Source organism: Chlorocebus sabaeus, chromosome 8 (genome assembly GCF_047675955.1).
Source record: "Chlorocebus sabaeus isolate Y175 chromosome 8, mChlSab1.0.hap1, whole genome shotgun sequence".
NCBI classification, from domain to species: domain Eukaryota; kingdom Metazoa; phylum Chordata; class Mammalia; order Primates; family Cercopithecidae; genus Chlorocebus; species Chlorocebus sabaeus.
Window position 1 is genome coordinate 35311986 of NC_132911.1, and position 15089 is coordinate 35327074.

Here is a 15089-nt window from a genome sequence, read left to right on the forward strand (position 1 = left end):
AAATGGGGGTAGAGGAGAAGAAGGAGTGTTGAAAAATGCTCAATTCAGTACAGTGTTCAATGTTTGAGTGATGGGTAGATTAAAAGCCCGGTCCCCACCATTACACAATATACTCATGTAATAAACATGGTATATATATTTAAATCTATAATTTAAAAAACACAGATGAATTCCTAAGTCATTCTCTAATCAGAGATATCTTTTAGTTTCACAAATACAATTTCTAAAACACATCTATAGCCTCTGTATTAGAATGTATTGTCTATTTATCACAATCTCAAGTTATCCGCCCACCCCAGGTCATAAAAGTATTGACATCATTATAAATGAGTTAATAGTATGAGGCCTAAACCCAAAGATGTATTGTAACTTTGTTTCCCCTGCTTTTGCATTTCCCCTTTATATTGAATTATTCGTTTAGAATTATTTCTTACCTGCCAATCATTTTTATTTTACCTTAATAAAATAATTATTTCATTGATATTTACATGTGAAAAAGACTTTGTTTTGCAAGTCTTTTATTGTCTGAAGTGAAATTGCTTAATCCAGTGAAATAAGTTCAATAAACTGCTTCTTCCGCAATAGATGAACTCTGGCTTTTGTTATACTGAACTTTATCTACTTCTAAGAAACATTATGATGGTAGTGGAATTTTGTTGGCAAAGGTTATATTTCAGCAACTTGGACCATATACAAATACTCTTTTATCCAATGAGCTACAACTTTTTTTCCCTGCTTTCAATTGCTTTTTATGATTAGTGTACTATCAGGGATTATTAGCCACTCATTTGAATTCTAAGCAGCCCTGATCTCAGAAAATAAGTCTTAATTCATGGATAGCTTACTGTTCCTCTAACATTGCCTGAGTTGTCCAGACTGGCTATACCTGCTGTAGAGGAAAATACAAAGCTAAGGCTGGTTGGCACCTCAGAGGTAGTGGTGTCCTTTTCTCTCTCTGATTTCAAGCGAAGGATATTGTGATAGTGAAGTGTGTTTGACCTTGTTCTGGCTTTCTCCAGGGGCCACATTGCAAATTCTTGCCTTGGGTAAATTCCCATGATTTTCTCAAGAATTTTAGGACCATACATACCCTCTTATCAAATTTTCCTTGCTCATTTAGTGATTCCTAAGTGGGGTGGAGCGGGGGGAAGGCTACTTAAATCTCCCCACATCTACTTTGGTTAACTGGTTACAATGCTACCAAAGTTATTAATTCAGAGCCAGAAAAATGTACTGGGGTGAGGGGGAAATAGGCCAGAAGTTTGCAAACTTCATCCCTAATTTAAGCCATGCTTCTCCCAAGGGCACAATTTTGGGGCCCCAAGGATTCAAGATAGCACTTGGATGTCTCTGGGCACAGTGATCATCATTTGGATATGAAAGTAGTTTCTCTAGACATTGGGACTAGGGTTTCTCCTTTGTGGAAACACAGAAGGTTTGAGCTGAAAGGAGTCTTAAAGGTCACTTGGCCTGTGCCGGGCGCGGTGTTTGGCACCTGTAATCCTAGCACTTTGGGAGGCCAAATCGGGCAGATGGCCTGAGCTCAGGAGTTCGAGTCCAGCCTGGGCAACACGGTGAAACCCCATCTCTACCAAAATGCAAATAATTAGCCGGGCATAGTGGCGTGTGCCTTGCAGTCCCAGCTACTGGGGAGACTGAGGCAGGAGAATGGCTTCAACCCAGGAGGCAGAGGTTGCAGTGAGCCGAGATCATGCCACTGCACTCTAGCCTGGGCAACGGAGTGAGAACCTGCCTCAAAAAAAAAAAAAAGAAAATTAATTTGACTTGATTGCTTTGTTTTATAGAAGGTATGAAATGAGACTCAGAGAGGCCTGATGATTCACCCAGAGTCACACAGCTTGACACAGCTCTTCAGACTCCTGGCCAAATGTCCCTTCAACTGTACCATGCACTGCTGGGCAGCATCAGTTGTCCTTTGTTAGGAAGCTGTTGACCCAATTCTCTCAAATCAGTGGCTGTCAAGCCTCATTTGTCTTTGTCACCGCAGTCTATGTATGGACTTGGGAAATTAGAGTTTATTGAAGCAGAAAAGGGCCGAAGTTGCTCACTTCTCCAGCAAGTAGTCCGAACAGAGTAGATGAGTAAGGAACTTATTCTGATCTTACTGACAGCTCTTCTGCCATGTATTTTGCTCCCTGGAACTCAGTTTCTTCACCCGTAATATAAGGATATTGACCATGAGAATCCTTAGGTGGTCTGTTTTATAGGATTACAATATAGGGATTATTGTGGGTAGTTAGAGAGCTTTGGAATCTGAAGAGATTTGTTTTTTCCCTTTCTTCAAAGCCTGTTTTAACATTACCTTGACTTACTTGTCTTATTATTTAGTATGGTTTTATATTAGCCCGAACAATTAAGTGTTATGCATCATTTATCCGATACCCAAATGATCGGACAGGTTTCTCACTGGGGCACATGAAAGCATTTGCCCTCTGCATGCATCTGACATTGTCCACTGTCCAACAGGCTCATCACAAAGCCTTGCTGTTCTCCCCCAGCTCAAGCACAGAAATCTATTGCATTTCAACAGAGCAATCCGAGCCTTCGTGCACTTAAGACCAAGAAGAGACAAAACCAGTGTCAAATCTGTAGCTCTGCTGTCACTGGATATGCATTCATTTTGGGAAGAAAAGTTTCCATTTCTTCTATTTGGAGTGAAATTTAGGCATCTTTGCAACTCATGCTTACTTGTTGAGACATGAGTGAGGAAAGCCTGCATTATTTAGCATATACATCCTTTAACACAGCATTGATGCCCCGCATAACCTGGAACTGCAAGTCTAGCTCCTTTTATTTTGTGTGTCCAGTGGGATGAAATGGAAATCTCTTATTTGTAATCACAATGAACACTATGGTTATGGAGGCTGAGGAAGGGGGCCTGGGCACTTCTGGAGCTTGAGTGTCATTTGACCTCAAGTCTACCTGATTGTTCTCTGATACAGGTCACTTCTTTTCCAAAGAAATAAAAGAACATTCAACCAGCTGGGGCCTCATCCCTGTGCTGTTGCTGCTGCATGCAGAGGTAAGAGGAGAAATTGGATTTTCCTCTGAAGAGCACATCCCTAAAGCCAGGGCTTACCTTTCTTTTCTCTGTCTTGTCCACTGCAGAACAGTGCACATGGTCAGTCCAATGGCATACTTCCACCTCCAATGTGCCCATACTTGCGGGCATTATGCTCTTCTCAGATGTTACCACTTTACAGGCCAGAGGGGCTCAGACAAGAAGAGGAGTCTAGGCTGGCCCACGAGGGTGTGTGGTCTAACCTGTTCCAGTCAGCCATCTCTTTTTCTCAGCTATTGACTATAGTTTCTTTGGAACCCCTTTCCTGGTCCAAAACTATTCTTCACCTCCCTTGTTTCTGCAAACAACCTGCCCACAGGTTATCACCTCCTTTGGGTTTTAGGTTTAACAATCAGCTCCCTCCTACAGAAGAGAAGTTGGTTGTTAGGGACCAACTTGCAGCTCCAATAGTCTATGTCCCAGGTAATTTCCTCCATGTCAGGTGCATGGGGTCCCTTCTGTAAGGCTCTCTGCTTCCCCAGTAGCACCCCTGACAGTGTATAGCCTGCAGTCTTGCCACCTGCAATATTCCAGGGCTCCTTGACATCCTGTGTTCCCTTAGGATAGGACTTCTTGAGTAAAAGGTTGGAAACACAACTCTACAAGGCATAAGTAAATCAATAGCGTACCTCTACATGCTTGTTCACTTGCTGCCAGGTTACAATTTAAATACTCCCTTGGAGGTGTTCCCCTGTGTCTCATCTTTTTCTGATTTACAATGACCTTTTCTAAACCACAGCCAATAATTTTATAACCACATATAGCTTCCAGTCTAATGCTGAGCAATTTCTTTTAGCCTCTTTTTGTATGTGAGATTTTTTAAAAAGTCCTTTTTTTGTACAGGGCAGGGTGGCTCACACCTGTAATCCTAACACTTTAGGAGGTCGAGGCAGGAGGATCTCTCGAAACCAGAAGTTCAAGACCAACCTGGGCAACATAGTGAGACATGGTGGCACATGCCTATAATCCTAGCTATTTAGGAGGCTGAGGCAAGAGGATTACTTGAGCCTGGGAGTATGAGGGTACAGTGAGCTGTGACTGTACACCAGCTTAGATCGCAGATACAGCTTATAATATTCCTGGTCAGAATGACCAGGTCTGCAGTTTCTAGGACCCAACACGAACTTCCAGAATCATGGAGACTGAAGGAGTGGGCCCAGGCAGGGATGTGGTATCACAGAGCCTGAGCCAGGAATAAGGTGGAAAGTCACTTACCCAAGAGTCATGATCTGTAGAGCCAGAAAGGAATGCGAAAGATATAATCTTGACAAGAAGCCGAGTCAAAGCCCAGTCATTAGTCCAAACCAATCATCCATTAGAATTTACAGAGAACACAAGCTTTGTAAAACCAAACCAAATAAAAAACACTGGCATTTGATTTTTAACTTTATCACCCATTAACCTGTGTGATCTTTAGGTTTCCACATGTTAGTCCAGATAATGTCTATCTCCCTGGGGTGTAGTTAACATTTAAAATCAGGATTATTTGGAAAATGGTTTGTAAACTCCAAAGTGAGATGAAAACCTTAGGCATTTTGTTTGCATTGCACTCTTAAGCATTTTTCCAGAATCACACAGAATTTCCATTCAATCAAGGCAAGTAAGCAGGGTGCACGCATTTTCCCTGAGAACCAGGTGGCTTGCACATTTTTACTTCTGTGTTAAACTGTAAACTAAACAAGGCAATGCACAAAGGAGTAGCAAAGGTTGCAGAATAGAAACACTATAGAAAAACACATCCCTACTAATGGGAGTGCTAAAATGAGATCCATTTGCATCCCAAGGTCCTCTGGTTCCAACTAGATAGCTCCTGTTAGAGCTTTGTGAATTCATTTCCTGGGCTGACAGTGACCTAAATGGATCTATTTGATAGAATTAGGAGCATTTAGAAGAAGCATACTGAATTCCAGGGTACAGAGAGACAAGTTATTTAGTTTTGAAAGGTTACAAATACTGATGCAGGGGAAAAAGATGATGGGGTGGCACATATTGATTTTCAAGTGCTTTTTGTGCAATTATAAGGTAAATAAGGAAACAGTTCTTACAGTTGTTTTTCTCCCTCTGGATCTCTGGATTTTTCTTTTCTTTCTTTTTTTTTTTTTTTTTTTTTTTTTGAGATGGAGTTTCATTCTTGTTGCCCGGGCTGGAGTACAATGATGGGATCTTGGCTCACGGCAACCTCTGCCTCCCAGGTTCAAGTGATTCTCCTGCCTCAGCCTCCCGAGTAGCTGGGATTACAGGCATGCGCCACCATACCCAGCTAGTAATTTTTTTTTTTTTTTGTATTTTAGTAGAGACGGGATTTCTACATGTTGGTCAGGCTGGTCTCAAACTCCTGACCTCAGGTGATCCACCCACCTCAGCCTCCCAAAGTGCCAGGGTTACAGGTGTGAGCCACTGTGCCTAGGTTGGATTTTTTCTAAAAAGTTACGCAAATTAGACACTGACTTCTTAGAAGAGTGCACTATTTTTTCTCTCTCTCTATCCTTCAGTACCATAATATACATCATGTTTTGGGGAGACTGTATCCCCTATTCTCTTCTTTCCCTGACTCTTTCTTTCCTCCTCCAAGTCAGGTATCTCATTCTGAGTATTTGCACCAAAGCATCTTCTTTGGGGTACAAGGATACTCCTATGTATTGATACCTCTCTTGCTGTCACTCAGTATCACCCAGTATATTCATAGATGACACAATCTTTTGGCTTTGAAAGGGATGCATGTTTTGTCTTAACCCATTAAGTGTTTGTCATCTGCTTTTCCTGTCACTTGTCCAAGGTCTACACACCTATCCAGGAAACCAGCTCTGGCTTTGAAGCAGTTCAGCTGTTAATAAGAAGTTGAGCAGAAGTTATAATAACTCATTGCCTTGCCTGCTTGGAAAACATGATAATGTTCCTTCGTTGTAAGAAATCATTTTAACAACGCTGACTGCTGGCAGTTCATTGATGAAGGCTATGTGAAACCTGCTATAAATAGCACATGCTGCACGTAGTAAAGCGTTCTTCTGTGTGGCATTTATTTATTTGTAATTTATTCCCTGCTGGCTTTCACAAAAGGACTTGAGCCAGGCTAACAATAAAAGATACATATACAATAGGGTTGTAATGTATGTAGAAACTAAAGATCAAAAATTGTATAGAAAGGAAAAGGGAAAAGAGTTATGTGTGTAGATTTTCCTTCTTCATCAAGGCAATAGGAGAAGATTGTTTTCAGCCTTCCCTCTCTCAGACTCACTGAGGTGTGCTGAAAAGGAGCATGAACTTCATCCCTCACGGAAACCAAATAAGTAAAATTATAGTGGACACAGGGAAGGAAACTCTAGGAAGAAGGAAGCAGAAGTCTTAGGAGATCTTATTTTTGGCTGAGAGGCAGTATGGAAGGAAGGCCATACAATAGCACAACCTCAGAGTGATTATTTTTGCTCATCATTAAGAGTTCTGATTACCTGCTGCCGAATTCTATATTGCACATGTTTGTGATTATGCAGGAGGTATTGATTTTCTTCTGCATTCATTTGTATAAATCAATTTCATAGAACAAGGAAAAAAAGCAAACGGGGTCAAATGATGGGTTTTGTACCTACTGGTAATAGTTTCTCGTAACTAAGCATCTGTTATAAAGGAGATGGTCAGTGGCCTAAAATTAAACAAGGAAAGGATATTTTCTTTTAACTTAGGTCAGGTTTTCTCAACCTTGGCATTTGGGGCCTGGTAATCCTTTGTCCCGGAGGCTATCCTGTGAATTGTGGGTGTTTGGCAGCATCCCTGAGCTGTACCCACTGGGTGCCAGTAGAACTCCCTGATGCCCTTTTAGTTGTGCCAAACTGAAGTTTCTCCAGACATTGCCAAACATTCCCCCAGCATGGAGACACCATTGCCCCCAGTATAATTACTGATTTAGGTAAAGGGTCTAAGAACTTGGCTGTACACAGACTGCCTCACAGAGCAGGAAGCTCCAGAGATCCCTCCTAGCTCTGTCTTCCCCAGTGAGGGATCCATTACTCACAAAAAGTGTTGGAGGGCGGGGTAGGGGAGACTCCCCCATCAGGCCTCCAGAGGCATATCCTTCCTTTCTGTTCTCACAAGGTGGTTGTATATCCTGCCCATCCAAACACTTTCAAGACTCTGGATGCATTTCTGCTAACTCAGAGGATACGAGTAACCCCAGTAACATTCAAAGTAATCCCAGCAATGTTCCTGTGTGTTTGCTCTGGCAGTGAGTAAGTCAAAAGTCAGTTTTACAGGCTGTTGCCTAGTGAGACCAGGCCTTCGGGTCTGCCTGAAGTTGGTTCCTGCAGACATTCTGACTGCCTGTCAAATAACTCTAATAAACCCTTTCTCATTTCTCACTTCCAATGAAGATGAAATGTTTGCAGCATAGAAAGCTGAATTTCCTTATGACCATGCCCAAGCACATAGTACAATTCATTGCTATTAGTTTTCCAAGTAGAGGTGCAATCATTAGTTTCCTAAAGTGGTTCCTAATTATTAGCACACATTGTTTCTGTGTAAAGCCCATAAACAGGTTTGTACTCTGAGGAATTTACCTTTTTCTTCTTATTTTTCTGTTTTTGTCTTTTTAAAAAAGTAATCACACTTTTCCTTCGTGATAGGGCCACAAAGAGAACTCTAGCACAACTAGGATCAATTGCCATACCAATCAAAAATATTAATTTATGTTTTATGTGGAAGCTAAGCTTCTCAGGTGCATAGGTTATATTCATTTATATGTAGTTTTACTTCACCTCCCATCTAAAATCTCCGAAGTACTTGTGGAATAGCCCTTTTATCTTTATAATACACCTGTAAAATGGAGAGAAAGCCAGTGATAATGAGCCCATTTTAGGGATGGATAGGAAAGATGGGATTAGAGTTCACGTTTTCGTGAGGCCTCTCTAACGGATATGAGGGTAGTCTTGAGTAGGGAAGTATCCATATAGTAAATTGGTGAAATGAACACATGGCCATCATATTAACTGGAGAATTAAACACAGGTCATCATATCATAACAGGAGGATTCAGCCTGCTCTGTTTGCATTGCCATCTCTTGGTAGTAACGGGAATTTTCCACATGTTTAAATCAAAAGGAAAAATAAAATGGGGTACTCCATTTCCAAAGAGAGGACTTCTCCATTTTTGCATGATAGTGAGGATGCTTTCAAGAGACACTCAGCCTCTGATATTATTCAACAGCTGTTTTTTGAACTCTGAGTTTTGCCGACCTTGCTCTTCAGTCCCCATGTGCCGGCCAACGTACAACATGATAGACCAGGTCAGTCTATTATGTTTCTGATTCTGGACCAGCTGTCACTCTTGGCCCTGTGTATCTTAAGAAGGATGACAAGGGAAAACTGAAAAAGCCTGTGGTGTGTTCTTTTACGGAACCTTTTCTTCATACATTTTATTTCAAAAGCTACATGTGTGCCGATTAGAGATTTTCATACTTTTTTCATCTTTAAGAAAAGACAATTATTTGCTTTGTAAATTCACAATAGTGAAAGAAGACATGTCACCTACGCTTTCTGTACATATTTTTTTGAGAACAAACACTTGTCTCATAGTGATGAAATCATTATGCATAGTAACCTAAATACTATGCTTTCAGAAGGATGGTAATGGGAATCAACTAAAATTGGAGCAGTGTTTGGCAGGTGAAGACTTGTTTAAATACAGTAAGAATTTCCTGAATGAGAACTTAATGCCTACAAAAGTATCTGGCACAAATGAATATTCACTTTCCTAAATGAAAGACAACTAGAAGAGTGGACTATATCATCTGTATTTTTCAATTTTTATTATTACTTTTTTTATGTGTAGCTGTTTGTCCTCTAACAAGATAAAGATTAAGGTTTAACATAATTTGGCAAGGCTTGGTGGCTCACACCTGTAATCCTAGTGCCTTAGGAGGCTAGGGAGGGAGGAATGCTTGAGGCCAGGAATTTGAGCCAGCCTGGGCAACATACTGAGACCTGGTTTCTATAAAAAAATTAAAAAATTAGAGGGCATGATGGCCTGCACCTACAGTCCTGGCTACTCAGGAAGCTGAACTGAACTGGGAGGATTGTTCAAGCCCAGATGTTGGAGGTGACAGTGAGCCATGATCCTGCCTGACACTACACTCCAGCCTGGGTGATAAAGCAACACCCTGTCTCTTTAAAAAAAAAAAAAAAAAAAAAAAGGTAACATAAATTATCCTAAGACTAGTCTCAGTCACAGTATGAAGAGTAGATGAAAAGAACTAAAATAAACTCTTTATTCATACTGAAACTTGGTTAAGATTTTGGTAAAAGCAACTGAAGCCAAATAAGTTATACCTACATTGGTTCATTTCATTCTTTTGACATTTGTTAAGTCTTCTGTAAGCCAGATTCAAGAAAGATGCTACAGATACCATAGTTAAGTATTTCTTTCCCACACTGAATTGTGTACCCAAAGTAAACCTCAACAGTAAGGGAAAATTAATATCGTTCAGATATTATTGGATTCCATGTAGGAGAGAAATAAATGGAAACCCAAGAATGATGGTAAATGAGATCCCAGGACCATGTCCACTCAAAGGTCTATGCAACAGCACAAGAGGACAGGTAGCCATCTATGGAACTAAGGGGCAGGGAGACCAGGAAAGGATATCTCAAAAAAGAAAGTGGAACTGACAAGTTACCTGATTTATTTGCTCATATTGAGTGGTTTACAGTTCTTTAGGAGATTTGGTATAAAAATTGCCTTCACCAAAAATCAATTCAATTATTAACTATAAGGAAAAAAGTTGTCAAGCTAGAAGAGTAATCATAGCACATTGTTTTCAAAATTTGAGGCCGGGCGCGGTGGCTCAAGCCTGTAATCCCAGCACTTTGGGAGGCCGAGACGGGTGGATCACGAGGTCAGGAGATCGAGACCATCCTGGCTAACACGGTGAAACCCCGTCTCTACTAAAAAAAAAAAATGCAAAAAACTAGCCGGGCAAGGTGGTGGGCGCCTGTAGTCCCAGCTACTCGGGAGGCTGAGGCCAGAGAATGGCATGAACCCGGGAGGCGGAGCTTGCAGTGAGCTGAGATCCGGCCACTGCACTCCAGCCTGGGCGACAGAGCGAGACTCCGTCTCAAAAAACAAAAAACAAACAAATCAAAACAAAAAATAAAATTTGAAAGCAAACAATGACAAATAGTCATAATATGGTGAATTTAATCAAACATGTAATATATTTATTGCATTGGTAGGATGATTATAGAAAACATGTTTCTGAGGGGTGTTGTAATATTAAATCTCAATCCTTAATATGGGAAACAGATAGTTACTAATATCTGAAAACCAATTAATAACTATAAACACATATTACCTGTATTTTAAAATATTGATATAAATTCTGGAAGATAAAACTCAAGAGTAGGGAACAGTGGGAGAAGAGAACTACTTATTTTCATTAGAAGTGACATAAAATATTTTGACTTCTTTTTTCTTTTTTTAAGACAAGGTCTTTCTCTGTCACCCAGGCTAAAGAGCAGTAGTGTAATCTCAGCTCACTGCAGCCTCTGCCTCTTGGACTCAAGCATCCTTCCACCTCAGCCTCCTGAGCAGCTGGGACTACAGGCATGCACCCCCATGCCTGGCTATTTTTTTAAATTTTTGTGGTGATGAGGTCTCCACGTTATTGCCCAGTCTGGTCTTAAACTCCTGCCCTCAAGCGATTGTCCTGCCTCGGCCCCCGCAAAGTATTGGGATTACAGCCATGAACCACTGTGCCTGGCCTATTTCACTTTTTAAATAATGTACAAGCACATGGTCCATTTTGTTTATTTGAAAAATATTTAAGATGCTTCCTATTGGTCTTCATAAAATTTTAATTTTTTTTAATGAAAGAAAAAAGAGTGATTTCTACTAATTGCAAAACCCCAGTTTCTGCTCACACTTTAATTCCTACTTTGTATGTAACAAGGTTAAACCCAAGCTAGGCCAAATATTTTCCTGCTCTCAGAGGTTCTTGGTTGCACAAAATGAAGGGTTCGTTCATGCCCTGTCCTTGAACTTTTCGTATCCTGATCAGATTATGATTCATCCACTCAGGATTGTGGAGTGAAAGTAAACAGCCCTTCAAGAAATCATGTAACCATAATAATGAACTCAGAATAATGTAACCCCAAATAATGTAGCTTGTGGTCAAAACTACTTTTTGCTCTCCATTTTTTTTTTTTTTTTTTTTTTTTTTTTTTTTTTGAGACAGAGTCTTGCTCTGTCGCCCAGGCTGGCATGCAGTGGCACGATCTCGGCTCACTGCAAACTCTGCCTCCTGGGTTCGTGCCATTCTCCTGCCTCAGTCTCCTGAGTAGCTGGCTCTACAGGCGCCCGCCACCAAACCCAGCTAATTTGGTTTTTTTTTGTTGTTTTGTTTTTTGTTTTTTTTTTTAGTACAGACAGGGTTTCACCGTGTTAGCCAGGATGATCTCTCGATCTCCTGACCTCGTGATCTGCCCGCCTCGACCTCCCAAAGTGCTGTGATTATAGGCGTGAGCCACTGCGCCTGGCCTACTTTTTGCTTTCTTGATATGATGTTACATGGACCGAGTATCTTACAGTCAGATTCTGGAGTTTGAAGGGATGATATAAAGCTGTCTGGAGTAACTCCACACGAGCAAGAAGATTTGATGCTAAGAATCACAGACATCTCCCATTATTACAGTCGTGCCTTGAGAAAGGTAATCTAGCAGGATGATGCAGCGGAAGATTAAGGTAAAAATTCCACTCTGATTTCAAATCATAATTATATTTTTCAAAATCTAAATTCCCTGAAAACGCAGAGATGTTTTTCACAGTTGCAGTTTTAAGTGTCATGTCTTTTGAATTCTGATCTATTTACAGTGTCTATGATTTTGAAAATATGGCCAAGTCCAGCTATACAAAAGAAATAACATGTTCTTTGAAATTGATTTTTTAGAAAATTTGTGTTAGTTTTCTTCAGTCATTTACACATAACTTTGTCCTCTTCTTCCTCCTCTTCTCTCTCTCTAATAGTTCTCTGAAATATCACGTTAGCCCGTTAGAGCACATCCCTTCTCTTCTTTTCTTTCTGTTTACAAGACAGCTTTTTTTGAGATAAGAAATTCGATTAGATTTGGGCCCAATCAAAGCCTAGAACTGTAAGTTGTTTAATAGAGACATTCACAAAACATAGATTAGGGTTAAGAAATTTCCCAAAGGCACAAGGATCTCACATTTCTGGAAGCTGTATGTATATGAATATGACTAATGAGCAGAATTTTTTCCTGTGTTGATATTCATCTCCTCATTTGATACAAAGGCAAAGTCTACTAAGCAGTATTTTACAGTTGCCAAAACTTCTAATCATTCAATCTCTTTTCAATTTTAGGGTAGCAGGATTGTTGCTGTATGATATATCTCACTGCCAAACAAGAAAAAAAAAAGAAAAGACCAAAACAAAAACCAAACCAAACAAAACAAAACAATAAAATAGCATCTACAACATTTGAGAACTCGTAGGTCACTGGGATGGAGTATCTGATCAGATCTTTGCCAACTGTTTAAGTGGATGGCCTGCAGGGACATAATTATCTTTTTCTTGGTGAGAACACATATAGCCTTCATTTAGCCTTCATTAGAGATTGAGTCATATTCTACAATTTGTAATATTTTATGAAAGTCATCAACTATGACTATGTTAGCCATCGTCATAAAATATGATATAATAAATATTCTGTCTCATCTCATGGACAGAAAGTAAAGGGCAAACTGAGTCTCAAATTATTGGGCTGTGTTCTCAGCACCTGTGCAAAAATACTGCTATTTCCAAGTAGCTTGGGAAAATAGGAGTGTAGAATATCTTAATAGATTGACCTTGAAAACAATACATCTATTTCAGACTCCAGGTTCAAGGATCCCATTTGCAAGTGCTGTCTTAAGATTTTTATCATCCTAAATAAAAAGGGCTGGCATAATTATAGTTCCTTACTTCTCCAGGTTCTTGCTTAGGTATGGATGGTGGTACCATCTCACTACTGATTACCCTGAAAATTCTCTTAAACACTCCAAGATATGTGGTTAAGAACAGAGAGCAAAAATCTGTCTTAAAGCGCATTGCCATTAGTCAGTTGATACTTATAGTGTGAGACTTAGAACCTCCCCCTGCCTCTCCCCTGCGTGAGATTCTGCACCTCCGCCTAGAGTTTATCTTACACTTGCTGATCTATGAAAGCAGCAAATCTTAATCCAGTATTCTCACATTCATATGATCAGAATTAACTGGGGTGCTGCTGCCTGTCACCTCATTTTATAGCTGTGAAATTAGCCACATTATCTGTGGGACATGGGTGTTAATGAAAGCAGTAGCTCAGTCCTAGGCCCTGAGATCAAGAAGAGCTTTCTCCTCTTTTACAGTCCCTTTTTTCTTTGCCCATATATTACTAATAGTATATCTGGTGTCATATTCGAGTTTTTCAGGACTCTGATTACAAACAAATAGCAACAACATGATACAATTTTTTTTTAGAGGTTTTTCTGTCTTCTCTCTTATCCGAGTCTGAACACTTAGACAAACCATAGTCATATATCTGGGTTTACACTTAAGCTTTAAGTAGGAGGTTTATTTTTTCTCTGATAAAACGAGTTGCACTGGCCATGGGTGCTCTTCTGAAGCCTGTGAAATCCAAATCAGTGCAGCCTACCCATCAAATCAATCTGGAGAGGGGGCAGATCAGCAGATTGCTTTCCTAGCTGGGTTCCTGGCTAATCTTAAGGCTTTTGCGAAATTTAATTAGCACATACTGCAAAGATTACCAGGAAGTATTGTTTTGTGGCCCGGTACAGATTTGATTTTGATGAGACTTTAAGCTCCTAGAAGACATTTTAATGCACACAGTAAGATGCAATTTTGTGATAATTACAAAATATATTTTCCCCTCTTTTTAGTTACAAGATCGTTTTTCCCTTCTCCCCAACCCACCCCAGATGGAGTAAAGCACACAGGTCTTTTGTTGGACAGTGTGTATGCCCACGGAGCAGGCTTAGAAACATGCTAGGAAGACATCCTTAGCAAATGGGACAGGCCAGCCTCTGGTCACCCTGCTATTTCTTGTCTACAGGAGAAGTCAGAGTTATTCTTCCTGATTCATGGCTTCTCAGCCTCGGCACTGTTGGCACTTTGGTCCAGAGAAGTCTTTGTTGTAGGGGACTGTCCTGTGCATGGTAGATGTTTAGTGGGATCCCTGGCCTCCACCCAGTAGGCGCCACTTAGTACTGCTTTCCAAATGTGACAGCCAAATAGGTCCCCAGACTTGCCAGATGTGCCCTGGAGGAAAAAATCGCCCTTGGTTGAGAACCACCACCCTAATTCTGTCCTCATTTCGCCTCTTTTTGCAACACATCTCTGTTTTAAAAGCTCTGCAATTGAGTTTTTTTTTTTTTTTTTTTTTTTTTTTTTTTTTTTTTTTTTTTTGCAATCTCAGTTCACTGCAACTTCTGCCTCCTGGGTTCAAGCATTTCTCCTGTTTCAGCCTCCTGAGTAGCTGAGACTACAGGCGCATACCACCACGCCTGGCTAGTTTTTGTATTTTTAGTAGAGATGGGGTTTTGCCATATTAGTATTTTTAGTAGAGACAGGGTTTATATTGTTTTTTTTTTTAGCAGAGACAGGGTTTCACCATATTAGTCAGGCTGATCTCGAACTCCTGACCTTAAATGATCCACCTTGGCCTCCCAAAGTGCTGGGATTACAGGCGTGAGCCACTGGCCTGGGCTGCAGTTGAGATTTAAGAATCAAATCAGTCCTTGCATGACTTCAGAGTCACTTAGTGGCTTCTAAATATCTAAAAATGTTTTAGGATGCTAATGGTTCAGGAAGGAGAATGGAGTAGGGAATGAAATCTGGAGACGGTGTTTTACCATTTTAATTAAGCTCTATCAACAAAACTAGAGGTATGATTTAAAAATAAATCCCTGCTCTTCATCAGTCTCAGGGCCTGAGCGCTTCATTATCCTCCAAGCTGAGATAAGGCCCCCA

At 40.4% G+C, this 15089-nt stretch overlaps 1 protein-coding gene across 7 annotated transcripts in view; it reads left to right on the forward strand.

Moving 5' to 3' along the window:
* Positions 1 to 15089, forward strand: part of UNC5D (unc-5 netrin receptor D) — a 567925-nt gene that overhangs the window by 392951 nt on the left and 159885 nt on the right. The window lies entirely within an intron of this gene.